The 7,619-nt window shown below is 34.9% G+C and overlaps 1 pseudogene; it reads right to left on the reverse strand.

Moving 5' to 3' along the window:
- Nucleotides 1-630: 630 nt before the first annotated feature.
- Nucleotides 631-3,157, reverse strand: LOC147524450 (squamosa promoter-binding-like protein 17; annotated as a pseudogene).
- Nucleotides 3,158-7,619: the final 4,462 nt, after the last annotated feature.

Consider the following 7,619-nt stretch of genomic DNA (forward strand, 5'->3'; position numbering starts at 1 on the left):
ACCTATAAGGTGTCAATGCACGGATAGGTTATTAGGAGGAAAACCAAAATTGGTTATCATCAAGACATGGCTCATTAAATAGACCATGTTACCAAAGAATACATAATTCATACAAAGAAAAAACACATACTTAAAAGTTTAGATTAATAACCGGATGCATAAGGATTTTGGTCCCGACACTACACATGCACTTTTCAGTTTTTCAACGAGAAAACAACTATTTAAACACCTAAATGCAAGTTATGTCATTCAAAAGGCAAGGCTAGCTGCTTAATTATCGATCCTAAGCAACTATAAACAACCCACAAATTAGGAGTTCACACCGAGTTCAAAAGATAATGGGTAATGCCAAGTTCAGAGAAAATAAACTACGATAGAGTTCAAATTAATGCATGGAAGACGCCACCCTTAGGATCGGGAGATATATATCCCGCAAGCCAAGAGCCTTTAAAGAGACCGGTCGCTGACGAGGGAAGACCCATAGCCCCGGAGTTTCCAAGTTCCACGTCTTTTCTTCACCCTGGCCGAGCTATCTCAAGCTCACCGAGAAATGATTGTTCATGGATTGTGAAACCCGACCCGGACCAAAGTCATGTGGCATTTCACGAACTGCCACCAACTTCATTGCCCTTAAAGCTCCACGAATTGCTCATGAAATTGGTCACCGCAAAGACTTGTGAGTTGCGTAGATTGAGCCATGGATATCCCTTCACCGCTCACCAAATTATTGACAACAAGATTGGATGTGTGGCTTCGAGGTCCCCATGGTTGATTTGACGAAGAGAGAGCGGTACCGAGTCGAGACCCCCTGCAAAACACTCACCGAAAGGTATTCTAGTATCGAGAAGATCGGTCCCACCTATCGCGACCTTGCGCATATGGTCGGACGACCGAGAAAATAGACAATAGCTGGAGGATTTTCTCGGGTCGCCCTGCCATTGGTGTGGAAGAAGCTTTCCAGTAGGAGTGGGCTGGTTGCCATCTGCCCAATTGCCAGTTTTGACGATTGGCCAATCATCCCTTCCTGGCTGTCTTGTAAAGTCCATCAGAAAGCCTCCACCTCTGCTGCTATTTTCCTGGAAAGATGGCGACAGTCTACCATAGCGCGAAGTAAATAAAGATCCAGGTTGTGACTTCCTTCGACGCTCATTGTGACCAGCTAGACGTCTACGACAGCTCCGCTTTCCTTGGTCAAATTCAGTGAGTAGATGAAATCTGCTACACTGCTGGCAAAACCTTTGTTCCAAACCATTAACAATAACTCTAGGAGTCTTGGAATGCATACCACGACTTTATGCCTTGAGTAATAAGCCTTAACATCACTTTCGAGTCTAGTTTACACCCTTCAACTTGACATCTAGGTGGTTGCCCTCCTTGCAAAACCCTCTCCCTTTCTTCGATATCACCGGTGCCCCACCTCCACCTTCAAGAGCTAAAACGGTAAGTAGATGAGCCACCACCGGGCTTATTAGCTGAAACTCCAATACCAACATCTTCAAAGTAAATTTTTTTCCCACATACTTCATACTTGTAAACAAACACACGCTAGCAATAAGAATAACTCAATTCAGAATATTATAAATAATAGTAAATAAATAGATAAATAAGTTGATATACAAAATATGAAAGTTGACCAGTAAAATAAGTGCACCAATATAGGAACACATGATACCAACAAATTCTCCAAATATCTCCATGTCTCATGGCTAGGGTATTGTAATCAATTGAATACACTTATCCAAAAGTAAAGGTTTCTTTTTAGTGAAAAAGGGTACAAAAAGTCAACTGAAAACTTAAGGGAACAAATGCATACTAGCAGGAAAGATAATTTTAGAGAAGAAAAGGGAAAGTAATTAACATAGACATCCAAAACTTTGTAGACTATACCATTTATTATTGCATGTGTGAAAATTCTGAATTCAAGAAAGGTAATACAAACTCCAAATGACAGGAAAATATAAACCAAGTAGTACTTTTTGCATCGAGATTGAAAGCATCTATAGAACATGCAAAAACAAACGGCGGCTTTAGGTGATTAGACAAAACAAATAGCCACTTGATTTGCTATTTCTCGATTGAGGAGCTTTAAAAAAAAAAACACCACTAATTTAAAGTCCGAATTCATAGTTCATTGTAGCATTATGTTCCTTAAACTATGATTAAGAGTAAATCTATGATTATTAAGTAAATGCAATTTCCGCGATTAAGTATCATTCGCAGATAACAACATATTAAGTAATTTGCGATTGAGAGAGTAAATCTGTGATTTGTGAAGGTTTATTGTAAGAGCATATTAAGAGCATATTCATTGAGTAAGATTATTAGTCTAATGAATGAGGGTGTGAATTGGGGCTTTCAAACATCAAGATTTCCTAATCAGATTAGCGCAAAAAATGATAAACAACACATCCATGCTGATTGGGTTCAATGATTCCTTGAATATCAAAGATCCATTACAATTTACAAGCAAGAGCAAACATGCCGAGTAAGTCATAAGAAAAGGAACACTACATATCAAAATGGAAATAGAAGTCAGCCAAAGAAAAAATGGATATATAAACTTGGTGTACCAAAAAACACTATGACACCAGTAAACAAAGTAACGGCAGAAAATTAAAACATATCGCTAAAATACAAATGAAAAGCTATAGAACCAATCCAAAGAGTAAGATATTCACCTTCACTTTCCAAGGTATAGAACCAAATCCAAAGAGTAAGATATTCACCTTCTTTTTGAACCCGGTGATTATGGATCCAGAATCTAAATCCAATAAAATAATCACACTAAAAAAACTAGTTGTATACCTTATAGAACTTATACACATTAAGAATATTAAGACCCTTAAAAGAAAAAACACATTCAGAAAACAATTCTTGCAATCGTATTCCTGTTTGATATATTTTATGTGGGTTATATATAAAATTTTAAGACTACATCTCGGTTCATTCGAAATTCGACATATATCATACCAAACTATTGAAGGCTTTTATCCCTAGTGTACTCAACATTCTAACAAGCCTACAATTAATAAACCGTGTATATGAATATATTAGAGTAACCACTTACCTTCCCCTTGTACACCCGTTCAAAGCAAGTAACTTGCTCGACACAAGTGAAGATTATGCGTATAGCACTTGTTTGCTTGTTACAGGCCATATTTCATAAAACATAACTTCTCACACAGATGTCTAAATACAATGAAACTTGGTGCATTAGAAAACAGACACATTGAACTATCTTTTCTGCATACGTAGAGGATACCTAAATTTGACTCTAACTATGTCTAAATTTAACTCAAAATCAGTCCAAGATAATTGAAATTTCAGTTGGAACGAATCCACCTTCGATAATCAGAACTCCCAAAATCGAAAAATCCAAATACCATGAAATTAGAGCCGTTAGAAAGTAGATACAAAGCACTAACTTTATTGACAAGATCACTAAAACACAAATCTAACTCTAACTACTACAAAATCGAGCGAATCCGACCAAATAAGCAGCTTTTCCCCGGCAGCTAGAATGCCATCTTTGGACATCGCGTAACTCCCCGACTTCGGATATCCAAATACTATGAAACCGAACCTTTAGAAATAGATTCAGAGAACTAACTTTTCATTCTACGTCACTATATCCCAAAACCCACTCTAACTAAGACAAATTCTAGCTAAAGTTAGACCCGGCAAGTCTCCGCTTTGAAGCGCATCAAGCAAAGACAAGTCTTGTATATTTCCAAATTTAGTAACACACCTCCTTAATTCAATGTCAAACTTTCGAGACAAAGAACACCGGTTTTAATGGTGATTCTAACTGAAATGAATCAAGAAATAACTTGCAATCTAGATTATATAACCTACCAGATTACAAAACCGAAAGATAATATTAATCAAGCTCTTGTACATTCTTACCTTTGGCTCGATTCCTTGTTGTCTTACCTTTTGGAACAAGTCCATGCATGCCTTAAAAGCATTGAGTCAAGATTAAAAGTCATGGGTGTTTAACTCGCATGATGCACCCTCACATAAGTCCCCCAATTTTATTTAATATATATTAAACCAGCAAAAATAATCAAGGATATAGAGAAAATGAATAAAATACATACACATCCCTTTCTAAGGATATTATTTCTCTTTACCAAATTTTAATAAATTATTGTCCAAATTTTAAATAATGAAAGCAATGTATGAACAGAGAAAGTCTAAGTATGAAAGCAATCTTACCTTTTGTCAATATATGTCCCTCTAGTTTAAGGACTAATGGTGATCTTCTCCTCAAAACATCAACAACAACCCAAATTATTATCTATCGGTCTTTACGAGGGATATCCTCTTTCCCCTCAGAAAAGTGAGAGATGCTGAAGCAAAAAGTACCACAAAACATGAACATATTCTAAGTTGGACATGTACATACAACACAACAATCTTTTTCGACACAAACACGTGGCTCAAGTAACAAGAAACAATGGTAAAAGAAAATCAACACTAACAAACCACTAGAATGTACGAATAAGATGCAAATCTAACAGTTTCCTAGTATGTATTCTAGTCAAGGTCCTGATAGCATACTATAAAAACAGTAAATATCTTTCTTCCAAAATAACTAAGTATTTGTGAAAGTATAAGCAATTTTGGAGAAAACTTCACCCACAGATAAAACAAAACTACATAATACAAGAAACAACAGAAAAATCCAAATTGAAGTAGTGATTTATATTCGTGATATACTTAATCTCTTCCAAACCCCAAACTCTCGGATAAGTTTTCATTGGTCTATACCGACCGCCCTTCCCATTTTGGGTGCACATTATCTTATCAAATACCAACAACAAGCAACACTCCACAAACATTTCGCACCCGACTTACGGATAAGTGTAATGCTCAAACAACTTCACTGGAAAAATCAATCGAGAAACAACCAAATAGGAACATTATACACTAAATGGAAAACACTTGATGTGTCAATTAATAGTTGCAAATTTAGAGTGAATTCCCGGCTAAGCAACATTCGATTACCATGGAAGAAAGGATGGATACTTTGATACACACAAAACAGAAAACCCACAATGGCATACTCTAACAAATGATTGAATTTATAACTGAATTAAAAGACTCAAGACCACACAAAAATTCAGGAATGGGGATCACACCTAATACCATAACTGAATATCATAATCTAAAAATTAAAATTAAAATAAAAGATAAAATTACAAAATAAAGAAAGAGCACAACTACAAGCCGAAATCTACCCATTCGCAGAAAAAGACCACCAAATTTACTAGATTTAATTGAAAAATATGATAAAGGGAAAAAAAATCATACCTTTAAAACAAATCGTAGTGTAAACACTAAACCAAGACCAGAAAGCTACTAAAAAATTCGTGGATCACAGGATTACTGCACAATAGTGGAGTAAAGAATTTAGTTTACTAAGAAAAAAAACAAAATTCGTTAGTTTTAACTTTTAAATGACAAAGAATGAGACAACACAAGCAAAGAAACCCTAGATTATTAGAGATTTCAGAGATGGTTGAGAGAGAGTTCGAGAGGAGCTTTTATTTTAGTTCGAGAGGAGCTTTTATGTTGTTCCCAATTTCCCTCGCTCCCAAATTTATAATTTTTTTTCCAATTTTTATTTTTTTTACTCGCTAACGCTTGCCTAACGATAAAATTTCGCGACCAAATAACATAAAACCGTTAGAAATTAATTCAAATCTCATTGGCAATTAAACTAACGCTTTACCATCATTCCTCACGGCAAAAAGGCAGAAGAAATACACTAACGGTAAAAAACTGTTACAAATTAAAAAATGTGTGCGTTACAAATATCCTGTTTTGGTGTAGTGACGCGAAGGAACCTCACTTCTTTATAGAAGAAGATGATGAGCAGGATGATGAATAAGCGGGAGATAAGGTAAGTTTTAATTCTAGTTAGTGTCTGCTTATGTCCCAAGCAATTTGATTCTTGTTAACCCCATAATGGGTGGAACTTTTATAGAGTTGAGTCAGTTTTTATTTCCTATATTAGTACGTTCTAACTTTGTTTTGTAGATGTTCCTGAATTTCACGCGTTTAATGGTATTTTTCCTACCCTCTTTATTTAAAATACTTTGAGGACAAAGCATGCTTCTTGTTTGGGGGGGGCATAGAAACACGTGTAATTAAGGCATCTGTTAGGATATAAATATATATAATATGCATTTGTTTTCTAGTCAAAATTTCAAAAATTCAAAAATATAAATAAATAAGTTCGTGCTATACACTTAGGAATATTGGTATTGTTTTCCTTCTCTATGCTCTTAATAATCTAGAAGTATCACGTAGCTTTTGCATTAAAATAATTTTTAGAAACTTAGGTTAATATGTAGGTAATAATCTTTACATCTATCTATAAATATATTACATGAGTATCTATAATTGTTAGCAGTAAGTTTCTGAAATCTAGGCTAGAGTACTTATTCTACAAATCCTGTGAGAATATAGCCTAAAGCCTTATATGAGCGAAACATTTGAGAAATGACACAAGGGAGAAGTAAAATCCGGATAGAGATATCACACATCCACTTGCTTGATCACTAAACCATATCCTAAGCGAGAATTTAGGCCCTCTTTAGATCGATATAACCAGAAATTCAAACCTATGAATTATTTTCCGCTAGTCGCCCCTCTAAGCTTTTCTTTAGCCTTTCATAAACCACAAATCATTTACCCTGTTACAAAGACAAAACAAAATAAAAATAAATAAATAAAAATCAACCTACCCAATCTAGAATAAGTCTGAGAATAGAATGAGGAAGAAAGAAGAAGAGAAAAACCTGTGAAAACAAAAGTTAGTTAATTGCTTCAGAAAATAAAGAAAAGAAGTTTCCATCCAAAGAAAAGAAAAAGAAAAATAGAAATAAAATAAAAACTCCAAAAAAAAAAAAGAATAAAATGAGTCAAAAGCCAAAGAAAAAAAAATATATGGCTAAGGATGGAAACAAAATGTAAGAGCAAAAGTAAATAACAAGGTTTTCTCTAGTTACATAATATGAAGACTCTATTATCTCAAACTTGTCCTTTTTGAATATCCATTTCCTTCCTTCTTAAACCATCTCCTAATCCCCGCAACACCTTATAAAGACTTCTAGCTCAATTAGGAATAGGTTAGTCTGCGATGATAGTAAGTGGCATGTGTTTGATCGACTCGAACTTCCCGTTATCATTGAGATTGTAAGGTAAAGTGTGCCCACCGCATTAATCGAGTAAGCTTGAACTTGAGTGGAAAAATTAGAGTGTTGATCTTGACTATTATTGTGAGAACCTACTTAAGGACGCTTATCCCGAAGTTTCAAAATGAACCTGCTAGGCATTTCATAGTATTACTCATTGTATATATGTTTATTGTAGATGATTGATTATTATGCATATATTAGCTTAGGTTTCGACTTGATTACTCTATATGCATTGCTAGTGAGAGGTATAGTTAATTTAGAGCATGAATAAGGAAACAATAGTTTTATTTCTTAGTCATTGTAGTATAGATGAAGTTTGTGAGTACCTTCACTGGAAAACTCTCACGAGGCTATAACTCGTTCACTAGGGAATTCCTAGTGGTTTAAGGCCTTGTTGCATATGGTCAATGC

This window comes from Coptis chinensis, chromosome 1 (assembly GCF_015680905.1).
Source record: "Coptis chinensis isolate HL-2020 chromosome 1, ASM1568090v1, whole genome shotgun sequence".
NCBI lineage: Eukaryota > Viridiplantae > Streptophyta > Magnoliopsida > Ranunculales > Ranunculaceae > Coptis > Coptis chinensis.